The sequence below is a fragment of the Felis catus genome, chromosome B4 (assembly GCF_018350175.1).
Source record: "Felis catus isolate Fca126 chromosome B4, F.catus_Fca126_mat1.0, whole genome shotgun sequence".
Taxonomy (NCBI): domain Eukaryota; kingdom Metazoa; phylum Chordata; class Mammalia; order Carnivora; family Felidae; genus Felis; species Felis catus.
The window spans coordinates 23,558,584-23,576,043 of record NC_058374.1 but is presented as its reverse complement, the minus strand read 5'-3'; the positions used below and the strand labels follow the sequence as shown (position 1 = coordinate 23,576,043).

Below are 17,460 nucleotides of genomic sequence, written 5' to 3'. Positions count from 1 at the left end.
CTGAAACAGCCAATGTTATCAATTTTTATGTACCTTTCAGAAATATTTTATAAAAAGAAGTGAATATATGTATGTATGTGTATACATAAGACATACATAACTGTACATACATATAGACGTATGTGTATATATGTATAAACATATATATATATATATATATATACATATTCCTTTCATTTTGTTACCTCAAAGGAGAGGATGAAATACTTACCCTCTTCAGTTAGTAATATTGTAGAGCTCATTTTTTATCAATACATAATGTTCTTCATTTCTTTTTTGTGGATGTGTGGTATTAAATTGTATGGGTCTATATAATTTGTTTCATCAGGACTCTATTGACAGACATTTAATATTTCACTTAAGTTGTTTTCAATATTTGCTATTAAAAGCAACGCTGCAGTGAATGACTTTGAACATACATCATTTCACACATTTGGCTATATTTGCAGGGAATCGTTCCCAGGAGAGAATAAGGAGGTCAAAAGGTATGTGCACTTGTAATTTTATTAGGAACCATTTTCTACTTTGCTGTGTGTGTGTGTGTGTGTGTGTGTGTGTGTGTGTGTGAATAAGTGATGTATATACAAGGACCAATGATTTACCCAAATGGAAGTTGGGGAAAGTAAGTCTCCCACATACCTATTTCCCACAGTCACTGAATCCCCCACTGAATCCCCCAGAAGAAACCATTGTGACCAGTGTCTTGTGTAAGTTTCCAAATAATATTCTATGCAGATATATATCTATAATATAAAAACAATCATATATGTACCTATAGGAGAATTATGACAGTTTGACAGATATGCACTTTTCTTCTGTTAGTTTGTGGGGATCAGAAGACTCTTGCCAAGAGAGGTTTTTGTTTTTGTTTTTTAAAGTCACAGACAGTTAATCTTTCTACAATGAGATTAGGAAGGGAAAAAAATGAAGAACCCACTGGTAGCAGTAGGAAGCAAGAGCCTTCTAGGGTCTGGCATTTGATGAGATAGATATTCAGTTATTGTGCATTTCCATTGATTTTACATGGCGGAACATATGGCAGAGATTTGGGAACATGCATGCCTGAAACCAGGTTACTGTTACGCTCCCTAACTATGTTGCTTGCAGGGCTGTTGTTCCCACAGTAGTTGGCTGTGCCCACGAAAAATGGGGTGGTGGTCTGTTCCCACAGATTGTTATCCTACTCCTCATGGTAAGGAGGGCACTGCCATGTGTTCTCAGCCAGAGTCTCTTGTCCAAGGTTCCTGGTTTGGTTGACAACATCCTCCTGTTCAATACAACTTTTATCATCACAGTTTGAGATACGGTGGCCAATTTCAGCCTGAGCAACAAGCATTGAAGGGAGAAGTGGCCAATTTGCGACATCGGGTTATTTCTTTCTGCACTTGATAAGATGATAAGGAAACCTGCAGGCCCTGATCTGGTGGTTGTTGTCATAGGGACATTGTAATAGCTTTTCAGGGTCCAGGGAATCGATGTAAGTTTCTTCCATGTTGGAAATGAAGGAGCTAAATCCAAGTGCTTTTCCCTAGAACTAGACCGCGATGAAATGGACAAATTACATGAAGCAGTCAAGTTTGGGGGCTGGATGTATCTCCTAAAGCAACTGGTTAAACACTTAACAGAGCTGAGGTATCCGTAAAACAATTGTTTTTCTTCCTCCATGGAGACGCGCTCTCCTTACAGTCGCTTTCTCCCCACACTAGCGCCCCTGCTTCTGGCTTCAGACATTAAGGGGCGGAGACACCCCACTTCCTGTGACGCTGGCCTTGGCTTTGCGGGAGCCTGGGCCTCCTGGAGCCTCCTTCCCCTTCGAGGGGCACACCACCCTAGGCCCTTCCCACTCTTTAGGTTTCTGTTTGTTTGTTTGTTTGTTTAATGTTTATTTATTCATTTTAGAGAAGCGCGGGGGGGGGGGGGTGGGGAGGAGTGGTGGCGGGCACAGTGAATCCCAAGCAGGCTCCATGCTATCAAAACAGAGCCCGACCTGGGGCTTGAACTCAGTAAGCATTAAATCACCTGAGCCGAGATCAAGAGTCGATGCTTAATGGACTGAGCCACCCAGGTGCTCCAGGAATAACTTTTTTGTTGTCTTGTCATTCTTTATCAGCCCACACACCAACAACATTGTGGATTCCATCAGGAAAGCTATGGTTCTACTGACCTTTACTATGCCTATATGTACATTCTGGATGGAAGAGGGGCCATGGATAAGGGTTGAATTTTCTAATCTGTATTCGCTGCAAACATCTGAGATCTTTCATCTTCCCAGTGGTAGAGGCTGTGATGGGTCTACTGCTCCCTTTGTTTTGTGTTTTTCTCTTTCTTTACTGGGTTTTTTTTTAAACACTAGAAGGCTACATATTTGGATTTTAAATTGCAAGCTGCATTCGAAGAATCTCTCCTTAACACAACTCTGTTCACTTCCATCTCTCTGTGCAAACTGCATGGCCCTTGCCGGAGCTCTTTTCTCCCATTATTTCTTGCTAAAAGCAACCAAGAGCAGTCAACCCACTGTAATATTCTCAGTTTATCCAAACAGTTCCCTTCGAGGGGGTAGATAAGCAGATGATTTCTTCTCTATGACAGTTCAAGTGACAATTTTACCAAATACTTTAGCCATGGAATAACAAGGTCAACAGCTTTCCAGTCTGCCCAAGAATCTTGCCTATCATCTGTATGTCATAAAGTTCAATCACTATTAAGAGGAATCAGACCTTTGTAAGGTACAGAAAGCCTGTCAAGTCTTACCTTTCATAGAATTCTGTTCCAATGATGTGGCTGTATCACCTAAGTGCCCATAAGCACCAGAGTTTGCTATCACATGCTCAAGGACCCCTGTTCACCAATAGAGTTAATCAAGACAAAGGTAACTGTCCAAAGCTTCTCATCAGCAAGGAAACCAACAGAACAGCGGCACTTAGCAGCTGTCTACATTCCTTTCTATTCCCTGGCTTTTGTGAGGCCAATCCAGAGGACAAATCCTAATCTTGTGCAATTCCCACACATGAACTGTGCTGGTTTGGACTAATGCAGGTTTCTTTTATCTTTCCTGGCTTTGAGGAGACATCACATTTTCTTCTGGATGAGCTCTGTGGCTCTGCATAGCCAGCAGGCTTAGGCGTCAGGCCCAGAGCACCCTGGAGGCCACATGTGGCTTCATCTGGACAAATACTTTAAAACAAATTCCCTGGCTTTTCTTCAGAGTTATAGAGATGACAGGCAAGTGCCACCCACGTAGTAAGACGGTGTCCAGCACTAACCTGAGGGCCTTCTAGGGTATGGGTAGTATAAACAAGTGAGATGGGTGAGTTAAGCCTGAAATTATAACATTATCGTAGAATTTGGATCACCATCTTACTATAGCATTGAACTGCTGTAGTTCTTTTGTAACACATCTGAAGTTTTTTTTTTTTTTTTTATCACTTTGACACACCCTTTGGAGAATTAAAATACGGTAGTAAAGCCTAAAAGACTCCGTTTCTTCTAAGTATATTTTATAAAATAAAAAGTAAAATAAAGAATGTGCCAAGATTCTAAGTGTTCAAAATTTCTAATTACTTTAGTATGAGCCAGGAAATTGATGGAAACTGACCCTTATGCTTTTAAAACTTTAAATAAAATGGAGAATTCTAAAAAAGTAAAATGTAAGCCAAGGGCTTTAAGCAGAATATGCTCTTTGTAAAAGACGCATTATTCTATCAGCATTTACTCTTATGTTTCTAGTATTATCTCATAAGTTTAAGTATATTTTAAGTAATAACCTGGCATTGATTCATCACCTGGTATTTGAGGATTTTTTTTAGACTTTAAATGTCATGTAAATTCAATTCAATTCAGTTATAATGAGTCTTTAGATTGATACTTTATTATTACAATCATTTTACTACACACATTGAGACCAATTTTCTGAAAAATGTTAGATTTTAAAACCATTTTAATTTGTTAGATTCTTTCACAGCTCACATCAGAATTCATGTGTGCTAGATAGTTTATTCAAATGTTTAAGAGAAAACTAAATCTAAAATTATTATATTTGCTAACTAGTATTTTTCTGGGGGTCTTACGTTGTATGATCTTTCACTCCACCCCCACCTCACATATTGAACTTCTGCTTTTTTTAAATATTTATTTATTTATTTATTTATTTATTTATTTATTTAGAGCCAGACTGCATGGGGAAGGGTTAGAGAGAGAGGGAGAGAGAGAATCCCAGTGCAGAGCCTGAGGTGGGGCCCGATCCCACAAACCATGAGATCAGGTTATCATGATCTGAGCTGAACTCAAGAGTCAGATGCTTAACCAGCGGCCACCCAGGTGCCCCTGAACTTCTGCTTTTCTACCGCGTATTCTCAAGATCAGATTTTCCTTATTCATCCTTCTCCCATGCCCATATCTCATTAAATCTATCATCATAGATATATCATTTTACATACCATTAAGAAAAAAAACCTTAACATACTGTCACAACGCTTTCTTATCACTCAGAATTTTTGTTTAATAGGAAAAGGACCCTTTTCAACTTAAGATGCATATTTCTCCATGTAGTCTTATGTGAAATAGAAAGATCAAGGTTAAGGTAACCCTAAAATGTCTCTGCCTTCAGAGCTGCACTCCAATCCAGCTCATTTTGGAAGCATCCAGAACTGTAACCCCATTGGACACTTCCCATTGCTCACGGAACCCTATGAAGCTGCTTACGTGGTGCTATTACGTTTGCCTTCTTTTTCAGGATAAATTCTTATGAACCATGCTGTAAGAATCCTCTCTGATATTGGTTAGCACAGCTGCCAGCTGAGAGTTGGGGTGATGCCCTTCTGGGAAATTAGAGCAGAATATAAAAGCGATGGGACTAAGGTGCCTATTTTGATGGTCTGTTTATCAAACCTGGTTTGATCATTGGATGTGCAAAAATTTTTCCTTATATTACAGTTCGTATCCTTTCCCTCTAACGTCAGTCTGGTAAATCCACAATCTGTTGGATTTGACTCCCAACTGATGCTCAATTGATGTAGCTCAGACATTTGTGTGGAAATTTACTACAGTGACTCCTCTTCCATCTAATAGGGAAAAAGTTTTGTTCCTATGGTAACTGTTTCAGAGCAACGCATACTTACTATACTTCTAAAATATGCAGCCCATCCTTATGGGAGTACACATCATCTTGAAAGATTTTTTACCCCTTCAACAAACATTGATTTTTTTTTTCCTTTTCACCTGATTTCAGAATAACATAAAGCTTTGTTTGTAAGAACTGCTAAGGAAGAGCTTCAGGAAATAAGAACTGTGGATGAGACTGGCCCCTGGCAGCTGTCGTGTGAGAGCAGAAACACAGTCCTCAAGTGATTTCTGGGAACCCACGACCAGTCCCTCCATAGCTGTATTTCTACCAGACTCTTCCTATTTTCCATGCATCATCATGTTTGCTGTGTTTGGGATGTTGCTATGCAAAACGATATAAAAGAGTGGATTTTTTTTCCTGAGGCAATTAAGTTTAGCAAATGCTACTTTAGCATGATGCAAAAGTTCCTTAGAAAAATTTTAGAACTCCTTGGGGAATGATCTAAGAATGTTCATGATAAGAAAGGATAAATTTCAATAATGGCCTAAAATGTCATTCTGCATGATAAAATTCATCAGTTCCAGGGGCTTTGTGACAACTGACATCACTTAAACCACAGTTTTCAAAAGGGTTCTAATTTGTATTTTGCAAACAAAAGTCCCTTGCCATCCTTTTCTTCAAATTTATTGGCCTCTATCAATTTTTCCCTTTAAAAATTATATACTACAATCCTGTTATAGCCAAAAAATAAAAAATAAAAAAAGAAGGGAAGAAAGAAAGAAAGAAAGAAAGAAAGAAAGAAAGAAAGAAAGAAAAAAAGAAAGAAAGAAAACACCAAAACTGCAACTTATAGCATTTGTTAGGAAAGTTTGCATCATGGGGTGCCTGGGTGGCTTCAGTCAGTCAAACTGACTCTTGGTTTCGGCTCAGGTCATGATCTCACGGTTTGTGAGTTCGAGCTCCACATCAGGCTCTGTGCTTACAGCACAGAGCTTGCTTGGGATTCTCTCTCTCTCTCTCTCTCTCTCTCTCTCTCTCTCTCTCCCAAAATAAATAAACATTAAAGAAAAACTTCTAAAAAGCGTGCATCATGGTCTCCTTTTTATCCATTTTATCTTTCTTTTGTGGGTGTGTGTGTGAATCGTTTTCAGAGCTCACTCACAGAAAGAGGGGTGTGGATTCTGTACTTCTGTGATAGAACATGTAGAAGAGGAGTCATAAAGCATGTTCATAGTATCTTAAGCCTGTAAACCCCCCCCCCCCATCCTCAGCAAACATGGCGTATGGACTCTAAAATAGTGACTCTTCATAACTAAAGGGGCAGCATGAACTTACCCAAGGTTTGGCAGCATCATCTTGCTGCTTATAAAGAAGCCAAAATACAAGGGTTGGGAGAGTAGAGAGTGAGTGCTTCTACATGATCCAACTTTGGGGCCTCCACAGACAGCAGCGCCTATGTGCAGGTCAACCCAGAGTAAGATACAGAATTCCTAGGTAGATACTATGGGTTTCCAGATATCCTGCCTGCCCTCGACATGCTACAGTACTGGAAAAGTCTTATCAGGTCCTCTGGAATTAGATTATCCAAATAGGTAGAAAGGCCCCAATGGAAGGAGTCAGAGGGCACGTAAGAGAGTAGGGGCAGTGCAGGGACCGAAAAAAAAAGCCATGGGCATGCAGTAATATTGTCAAGGCAGGTCTAGGGGGCAAGACCCTGGGGGAGCGTGGACAGCAAAGGATATTGTGAAGGACAGTGGCTGCTTGATGAGTGAGGGAGTGTCAACACCTGTAAGAGGAGATTGCTGAAAGACCTAGAAGCCTTTACTTCTTGCTAAGTTTGCCTTGCAAGACACTAAATTGGTGTCATCTCATACCTCGTGGGCAGGAGTGCCTCAACATGACTAGGCTTACATTTTTTTTTTTTTTTTTTTTTTGCCTTGTTCATCAGCCCTGGAAAGGATCGTTGTTAGGGAGAAAGCAAACAGAATTCTTCCTCTTGGGCCTAGGAAAACCTCACTTCCTGTATCGGGATCAGAAGGAAGAAGCAAAGGTACAGCGCAACATCTTACTTGCTGATAGGCTTTTAAAAAATCTACCAGGTAATGACATTTCCTACCATTATTTTCCAGTCCTTTGGTGTCCCAATGATGATTTTGTTGATAACCAGAAACACCAGAAGCCTAGACTGTGGAAATCTGTTAAAATATTCTTTAAAAATTATGCATTGCGTTACTACATTTCCTTTTATTTTTAAGATGAGTAACTTCTTAAAAAAATTTTTTTAATGCTTATTTATTTTTAGAGAGAGAGAGGGAGAGGGTAAGTGGGGGAGGGGAAGAGGGAGAGAGAGAGAGAGAGAGATACAGAATCTGCAGCAGGCTCCAGGCTCTGAGCTGTCAGCGCAGAGCCTGATGTGGAGCTCGAACCCACAAATGGTGAGATCATGACCTGAGCTGAAATCGAGAGTTGGACACCTAACTGACTGAGCCACCCAGGCACCCCGAAGATGACCAATTTCTTTCAGTGTTGGGTGTGTTAGGCCAAAACTATTTGGTCAAAATAAATACATATCTATACTTTTTACACACATATATACATATAGGTGTCACCACTGTCCAAGTAAGGGCATAAAGAAAGGTCAGGATCATGGTGAGACTACTGGAAAGTCTCTTGTAGAATTTCTATTCAAGGATATAAATATTGAATTAAGCAAAGAATCATGCAATGAGAAATACTAGGGCTTAACTGAATGAGAAAAAAAAATACAATTTGTCAGCGTTCCTGCCCTACCTCCATGGTGAGTATTCAGCTCATTTGGAGGGACATTCTCATTTGTGAGAGCCAAAGCTTTTCATCATTTCTGGGCATGGCATCCATTAAAAGCAGGCCAGGCGGTGCCAGCTGCGTGTGCTGAAAGAAATCACACGGTTTCATTATGTAGAGTAATGACAGAAGAAAGGACAGTCTGGACCAGCTGGACCCATCTCTGCCACTCTCTCAGTGTGTGTGAGCACACACACATGCTCACACATGCACATACTACAGAAAAAGAAGGCTCTGAAGCTCTGAATTTGTGGAGGCAGAAATTGAACCTGGTACTCATGGAGTCTAAAATCTTGTGATCTTGGGGCGTCTGGGTGGCTTAGTGGGTTATGCCTCCGGCTTCGGGTCAGGTCATGATTTCACAGTTGGTGAGCTCAAGCCCCATGCAGGGCTCGCTGCTGTTAGCATGGACCCCGCTTTGGATCCACTCTCTCTGCCCCTCCCCTGCTCATGATCTCTCTCTCTCAAAGATAAACATTAAAATAATTTTAAAAAATACATTCTTGTGGTCTGTTACGATGAGCAAAGCAGTGGGTCTTGCTCATAGTGGGAACTAAATCTGTTTACTAAATTAAAGAAAAAAATAACTGAATTGTTATATAACTTTTTGAAGCCACAAATAGCCAATAAAATGATAAACAGAGACATTGCCACATTTTCTTCTCTGTGACAGTAATAATATCAAACATCTACAGTAGTTACAGCATCTGTATTGTTCTAAGTGCTTGACTTAAATAAACTCAGCCTTCATAAAAAGCTTATGATGTAAGTTTGATTATCACCCTCTCTTACCAATAGGGAAACTGAGGCATAGATAGGTGGTTAAGTAATTGTCCAAGATCCCACCATTAATGGTTGGTTCTGGAAGGGTTGATATGAGAGTGTGGATGTCCATAAATAAAGGTATATATTCGAGCAACTGAAGGAAGCTAACTGAAGGACATCTTACAAAACTTTCACTTCATCTCGAGCATTCTTCCCGTACCATATTCCATCGACTTCAATGCCTACGGATACAGAGTGGCACCTTCTAACAGAGCGAGATTGCAGAATGGAAAAGGCATTCGGGAACCGGGCTGGCAGCACGGGCTGCTCAATTGACACTGGAAAGTGACTCAGAGGAAGATGTTTTGGGTGTCTAGAAAAAACCCTAGAACACTGGGAGAAAGGATGAAAGGAAACCGGCCAGGCGGTTGGGGGGAGGCGGCAGGCATGGGATCAGGAAGGGGTGTTATGGTCCCAGAGAATGTCAGCACTGCTTTCAAATTCAGTGAGAACGTTGCACACACTACATGTAACGGGGTCTTTCCTTGATTAGCCGCGTTACTGTTAAGGTCTTTTCACATACTTTATTTTTTTAAAAATGTTTTTATTTGAATATAGTTCACACACAACGTTACGTTAGTTTCAGGTGTACAACACAGTGATTCGACGTCTCCACACATTATGCGATGCTCACTACAACTGCAGCTACCGTGTGTCACCCTTACGGTGTCATTGCAATATCATTGGCTATGTTTGCACATATTTCATTTTTCTTCTCCAATTACAAGGGTGACATACATGCAAATTGCATAAAAGACACGTTCAAGTTTCTTTTGCTATTTTCTAGACATCCCTGGGGGGGGGGGGGTTCATTCATACTCCTTTGGGAGTGTGTTTGAAACTTATTCTGGAGAAAGAACGGTGAATCTGCATGTATTCTGTAAACCGTTTATCTGAAGGTTCCGATCACTAGGAGTTCCGGCACCTTCCAGTTGATACAATTCCCACTAAATGCAAGAAAGGAGACTAGGTTTCAGATGGTCGGGTGGCTGAGGAATTAGTTTCTTTTGTATCTGGTATGTTCACATATAAAGCCATTAAATGCAGCAAACGTATACGCCCATGACTTGCCAGTGGGCACGCAGCTCATTAGTGAAGGAGGAAGAAGATGAGGAAGATTCATTAGTGAATGAGGAAGAAGGGTTGTTCCAGAAGAAAACCCAAAATGTACAAGGTAGGGCAGTAGCAATAATTAGAATTTATCTAGACGGGTCTGAGCACCTCTCGGTGGAAGTATCCTGACCACCTGTCAGGAACCTGCCCCATCCTAGATTAATTTCACAGAGAACTTAATTGTTTATATGCGTAGACATCTAAGCACTTGGCAATTTAATGAAACCACTTCAAGTAGTGATAAATTGAAAGACCACTCTTCTAATTTTTTGGAAACATGTGAACTTGGTTTTCTAAAAACCTGCAAGGTGGTGGTGATCTTTCCGTAGTGCTGGGACTCAGCATTGGGGCTAAGCAAGTATGCGAGGGCTGTGGCTCCAAAGAGCCTGGGCGTGTACAAGGAATAGACACAGCAGAGGGAAAGGAAAGGGAGGGAGGAAAATGAGAGTAACGTGAGTGACAGTGATCACGATGCTAACGTAACCATCACAACAATCCCATCAGTAAATCATGGTAATTCTCATTTTTCACCGGGAGGAACGGAGTCTTGGGCTCATGAGTCCCAAGGTCAACGTAAATTGGCAGAGGCAGGGCAAGGCTTCAGAGCTGGGACTCCTGATTCCAGGTTTGCCTGTGAGAACAGGTGGGCTCACCCATGCAGGGGCTTGTTCAGCATAGCCTGCACAGCTCTATATTAAAGACAGGGGTAAGAAAAGAAGATCACTTCCAGATTCTGCTGTAAGCCTTGTGAATTCAAATAATTAGTACTTTGGGAGTGTCTGGTGGCTCAGTCAGTTAAGCCTCTGGCTCTTGGTTTTGGCTCAGGTCACGATCTTGCACTTCATGAGTTTGAGCCCCGCATTGGGCTCTGCACTGACAGCCCAGAGCCTACTTAGGATTCTCTCTCTCCCTCTCTCTCTTCCCCTACTCTGTTTGCTCTCTCTCAAAATAAATACATGAATTTTAAAAAGTTAAAATATTAGTACTTTGGGGGCACCTGGGTTGCTTAGTTAGTTAAGCATCTGACTCCTGATTTCTGCTCAGGTCATGATCCTGAGGTTCGTGAGGTCAAGTCCCGCGTAGGGCTCTGTGCTGGTGGTGTGGAGCCTGCTTGGGATTCTCTCTCTCCCTCTCCTTCTGCCCCTCTCCTGCTTGTGCATGCAGGCTTTCTTGTTCTCTCTTTCTCAAAAATAAATAAATAAGCTTAAAAACATTAATACTTTGGACAGTCTTGAGTGTATGGGTCATCCTCCCCCTGAGACTCATCTTTCTTTATATTAAATGGAAAGAATTTTTTTAAAATTTTTTTAATGTTTATTTTTGAGAGAGAGAGACAGAGAGAGAGAGACAGAGTTCAAGAAGCACAAACTGCGAGATCATGACCTGAGCCGAAGTTGGATGCTTAACCAACTGAGCCACCCAGGTGCCCCTCAAGTGGAAAGCATCTTAATGAACCTTAGGGCTCTATTAATATTATAAACTCAAATTCCTATTTTGAAGGACTAGGAGAAAATGAAAACTGATCGAGTCAATGAGAAAAATTGTAGAAACCAAGTTTTGGTTTTGCTTTTTGGCCCAAACTTTGATGTGTTTCTCTGTGTTGGAGACATAGTCAGTGTTTTCTTGATGTCTGGTTATGTTTCTCTATTCCAGGAAGCATGAAAGAGAAAAAACTCTCCCTCAAACTTTTCTCACATTATGCCACAGCCAAGAGGGCTATTAACATCCATGGGTCTGTTGGCTATCGGCTACCCATTTTCCTTTACCTCTTCAAAATAGAGTAGGAGACAGTTGAGGCCAGTATAAGAGCAGTTCTTCTAGGACATTCCTCATCGGGAACAATTGGGCTCCCACCCGCTGGGAGGGGTGTTTGTTACTCTCTGGAAATATTTTTAACTACCACAACTGGGACTACTACATCCTACACGACGAAGACTGATTCCTCCTCAATGTCAATATTGCTATTGACAGGGTTGAGAAACCCTGGTCTAAGTCCAGATAAAATGCATGAGAGTTGACCCACTAGGACACTGCCATTGGTGGAATCTTTTAGGCCTTCAAACCTAAGGAATCTCACTGCAGTGGAGTTGCCTAGAGCTTTCTGACAGGTGGAAAAGGAACATCTTTCCTGCATTCTCCATTAGTTTTCAAAGTTCATCGAATGAGTTTAGATAATTACTTCTACCATCTCCTTTCTGGTTTTCTCATTACACGAAAGTAACCTGGCTTTTGAGAAATTTCGCTACTCTGTTGTACATCGCTTTTCGTAGTCTGATTGTAAAGCCAGAGTTTCCCTTTTATATATATATATATATATATATATATATATATATATATATATATATAATAAGGAGAAAATGTGGAAGAAGATTTGGAGAAACTTTTCCAAAAATGTCCCATCTCTCTAAGAATGGGAGAAATCATTGAAAACCTATGTTTTAGGTTTTCTGTATTAATACAAAGAGGGTTTCTAAATAAATGCCCAAATGACAACTTCTGTACCAATTCTCAACATTTATCATTTTTAAGAGTCTACTATTTTTAAAAACAATGCAATCCAGGGGCACCTGGGTGGTGCCCAGTGTCTGACTCTGGCTCAGGTCATAATCTCGCAGTTCCTGAGTTCGAGCCCCTCATCGGACTCTGTGTTGACAGCTCAGAGCCTGGAGCCTGCTTCAATTTCTGTGTCTCCCCATCTCTCTACCCTCACCCCCTGCCTCAAAGATAAATAAACATTAGAAAAAATGCAATCCAGTTGATTAGACTACTGCACCAGACCCAGGATATGTGCCTAAATCAAGAACTTAGAAACACAGATTACTTTTAAGACTTAAAAAAATGGTGAAAAAGAAGGCAAAAAGGTCCCAGATAACAACCAAGTCATAACATACAAGGTAACACGACGTGGCTGTCAAGGTGAAAAGGTAATGAGTACAGAGTTCAGGTGTGACATTTATCACATTGAAGACTGTCTACACCACTTAAGATTTGGCAGAATCCCCAGACGGTCAGAAAAGCCTGACTCACTTATCTCTCCTTCCTGTATTCTCTGTAAAAGGTGACCTGGGTGTATATTTTGTGGCCAAATGTGCAGAACGCACTGAGGAATCTGGGCTTGAAAGGCCAGTGACGTCAATCCTAGGTTGAGGAGGAAATTATTTTTCAGGTAAGCATTTGGCCTTTAGCATACAAACTAGATTCTTCCACTCTCCAATTCCTTGGAATGGCCCTGAGTTAAAGGTGTGTTAAAATGTTTCACCTTTGTGACTTTGAGGACTGGTTGGCATTTCTGTGTTTCGTATGAACTGAAGAGAACCTGAAGGTTATTTCTCCAGCCAGGAACAAAGTCTGATAATGTCCATGTTGGTCTGAGCTTCGAGTTTAAGAGGCTCCTGATCGTTTGGCTGAGCCAAGAAATAGTGGAGAATTTGGGGTAAAGTGAGGATCAAACCAAGAAAGCCACTGGCCGCAGTAACTGAATAGCATCTCAAATGGCCTACAAAAACAGAGCTCTGCTTCACCCAAGTACTAAATGCAAATGCCCACTTCTGCACCAAGGGACACCTTTTCACTATGAGACCTTCCCAGTTGTTCCTTACAGAAACACTGTGAAAAATGGTGAAGATTTTTTTTTTTTAAATTAAGTAGGCTCCACACCCAACATGGGGCTTGAGCTCACAACCCTGAGATCAAGAGTCACATGCTCTACTGACTGAGCCAGTCAGGCATCCCTAAATGATTTTTTAATTTGGTCCATTTATACTTATTCTTTAGATATAAACTATAGATATTGAGATTAGTGATGCATTTATGTTTGAGAAAAGCTCATTCGAAGTATATTAATACACTTTGAAGTTCACTTTTACTGTTATCCTTCATATTCCAAAGATTAAAATCAGTAAATCAAGCTAATTGTTTTCTTTCTAATGTAAAATTTAAAAATATAAAAAATAGGCTTCTTAATTAAGAATCCATCATTCTTGGTGCTCATTAAACAGAAGTTTTCCTGTAGGTTATTTTTGCTTTACACACACACACACGCACACACACACAATACATATGTAGAACAAATTGATAACACAGTTTTGAAGGAAAATGTTAGCTCATTTACATGAAGAAACTTTTATAGATTGTAGGTTTATTAATTCAAAACTCTTCAACTGACCCATTTATTAATGTAGAAGTTCCACAGACTAGAAATTCCATTTAAAATTATTCTATTTTGATAATAGATGGAATGTCCTAGGCACTCCTGAGGTACTCAGTATTTTGAATACCTTATTTTATCCAAGCTTCACAATGACGTTAAGAAGTAGGAACTAACATTATCTTCAATGAACAGATGCAGAAACTAAGGCAAAGAAGTTAAGAAACTTGCCCAAGGTCAGCCGGTAGGTGGTGAGGTATGATTTTAAAGCTGACTTTGCCTGACTGGGAGCCAAAAGCCTGAAACAGAGCACCATAAACTTTTCATTAGTCTAGGTATTACTTTATGGACTATGACAATAAAAGCACCTTGTTTTAAAGTAATCTTTAGTTAAAAATTAATCACAAATTCAAACTGACTTTTCTCATTAGTTCTCATTGCTAAGCTTCTAACATATGTTAACTAACACCCTTTTCCTCAAACCTCAAAGCGTTTTTGCAGTAAAACTTTACTCAATTTCAGTTAAAAATTGTATAAAGCTTACTATAATTTTCCATCGAAGAGAGACATTAATATTGGAAGCTAAATTTAGCAATATATGTCAAGAGCCTTAAAATATTTATACCTTCTAACTTAGAAACTCCATTTCTGGAGAATTTATCCTCCAGAAATGGTTAAAATGCATATAAATGTTTTATTGCAAACATATTTATTTGTATATACTTATGAAATCAAAATTTGGAAGTGATAAAAACATACTGGAGAATGGCTAAATAAATGTTGGCATTGCTGTTTCAAGTGATGTTTACACAGCATTTGTTAGACCATGGAAAAATACTTGTGTTATGTGTTTATTTTGCTTCGAGTGTAAAACAGAGAAGTGAAGTGTAGAAATACAGAGCAAGCATTTAGCCACAACTGTGTCAGATACTTTCTAGAGTCACAAATTGGAAGACCCCAGAACATGTTTAAAATGCCTTCATGTTTTGCTTCTATTCTTCCAAATGTTCTGATTTAAAATTACTTGCACATACTAAATTTGAAATGGAAAAATGTAGTTGAATATTCTTTTTAAAAAGCTACAGGTCAGCAAGATGGCAGACTGGGAGGTCTCTTGCTCATAACCGCCACAACGACAATAATTTGGCAGATATCCTGGGATACAAACGCCTCTGTGGAAGCTCTGGATCCAGGCTAGAGGTTATGAAGCCCTGGTGGAGCCCAAGACCATTTGGAGAAAGCAGGCCGACACCCACAGGGCGGACTCAACAGCCATGTACCTGGCTACAGACCCAGAAACAGCCCTGTGGACTTGCTACAGCCCTGTTTGGGGCTCGTCCTGCCACCAGCGCCATGCCAAGGGACACGGGAAGAGTCACACCCTCTGGGAATCAGATTCAGCTTGCCATGAATCCTACAGGTACAGCTGAGGCAGTGAGTATAGTAAAGAGATTCCTAGTGAGAAAACAAAAAGAACTCAGTGCCTTCAAGTACAAACCACAGGACTATTAATGTGAGTGCTGCAGTAGATGTCCATTGTCCTGGATACGATAGAGACCTCCTCGGAAATACCAAGAGCCCAGCATGCCCACATCCAGTGTAACTTGCTATATCCCATGCCAACTTTGCTTACTGGTTCATCTGGATAGTCTCTATGCTGGCAATGTCAAAAACAATTGTCTTTGAAACCCACCACACTATCGTTAAGAGAGACCAAAGGGAATTGATGCGGTGAGATGGCGTTCTCTTTTCGCTACTCAGAAAGTTGATCTTGTTGACAAGCTGGGGGGAAGAAAGAAGGCATGAATGGGGGTGGGGTAAGTTCCTTGTCTTGTAGGACTATGCAGAGTTTCGTGTCAACTTGAAAGGCAGTACAGAGAGGCGGCCTTGCGAAAGGCCTCAGCCATGTCTATTTAAGTTTTTATTGCATATTTTAAAAAAGAAAAACATAGCAATAAATAGTTTCAAAACAATGCTGTATTGAAATACTTCGTTCTTTCAGTGTATCTTTAAGACCACATAAAACCTCTTACTGAGAGATAATATTAAACGTATCAATTTGGGGCACCTGGGTGACTCAGTCAGTTGTGCTTCCAACTTCAGCTCAGGTCATGATCTCGTGGATTGTGGGTTTGAGCCCCCAGTCAGGCTCTGTGCTGACAGCCTGGAGCCTGCTTCGGATTCTGTGTCTCCCCGTCTCTCCTCCCCTCCCCTGCTTGCGCTCTCTGTCTCTCAAAAATAAATAAATCTTCAAAAAAATTTTTTTAAAGCATGAATTTAAATATTTCGTGAAAGTGTAATTTTAAAAACCTTTTATGAAACACCCCTGCTAAGGTTTCCATGGTCAAAAAAGTTAGGGAAACACTTCATTTTGCTAAAGTCTTCTTGAATATTGACAGTACGTGTTGGCATATTACAAGCTCTGAGAAGTTCCACAAGATAGAAATGTGTTTAACTTTGCTTGTCTCATTATTTCTCCAGCCTAATGAATTACAACCTCATCTTTTTCAAATATAAAGACAAGCGACACAAAACACACCTTGGGAGGTATTGTTCTAGGTACGCCAGGGTCCAATCTCTTTTTCTTTCTCAGTCTCCTCCCTCCCATGAGAGAACTCCAGGCCTCAAGCCACACCTCCCCAACCTCTTTCCCAAGCTCCCCCTACTTCCTTTCTAAAATACAATCCAGAAACTGGCAATAACTGGAGTAGTTCCTGGGATCTTGCCCGTGAGTATAAGACATCTATGCTGATCAGAAGAGGGTCTACGTACAGTTAAGAGAATAAACAGCTTGGTTCCAATTCCAGGTGGTCTTCAGCCTCCCCACATGAGCCAAAGTTTAAGGAGATCTCCTTGGTTTGGGGTTTTTTATTTATTTATTTTTATTTTTTTTGAAGCGGACTTCTTTTCATCAGAAACTCAGCACTGGCTGAGGCACCAATTAATTTTGCATAAACTGCCACGGCACCATCAGATGCTAATCCGTTCATTCATAACCACAAGGTATTGTGTTAGGGTCATGTACATGACTTGTGCCTCCAGCCCTGTGGATTTATTTAGTGCTTAGCCTCCAGTTCCTGCAGCTGTGTCCTTTCAATGACTGCTTTATGGTGGCCAAGAGAGTTGAGGTCGGCTGCCAGGACTCTGAGATCTGGAAGGACACATGGACACATTATTCTTTTACTCTGAAGCTATCCGATTCCTGTTCCGGTCAGATGGGGAGATAGTGGGAGAATATCTCTGAGGCAGCCCAGCACTTAGTGTTGATGATATTACTCATGCCTGACATTATTGCAAAAAAAGCAGGCTTAAATCTACCCATAGTGGGTTCTTCCATGGAAGGTTAATTACTAATGAAAGTGTAATCATACAAAACATAATTCTGAATGTAGCTCCTGGCTTTCTTTGTAAGAACTACTATGGAGCCATTATTTCCTTTACTCTAAGACTACACATTGGATCCAGTCTGCTTCAAACAAGAGGCCATGAA

The 17,460-nt window shown here is 40.5% G+C and overlaps 1 pseudogene; it reads right to left on the bottom strand.

The window, feature by feature from the left end:
- Positions 1 to 590: 590 nt before the first annotated feature.
- Positions 591 to 1,834, bottom strand: LOC101081474 (annotated as a pseudogene).
- Between the last annotated feature and the right edge of the window lie 15,626 nt (positions 1,835 to 17,460).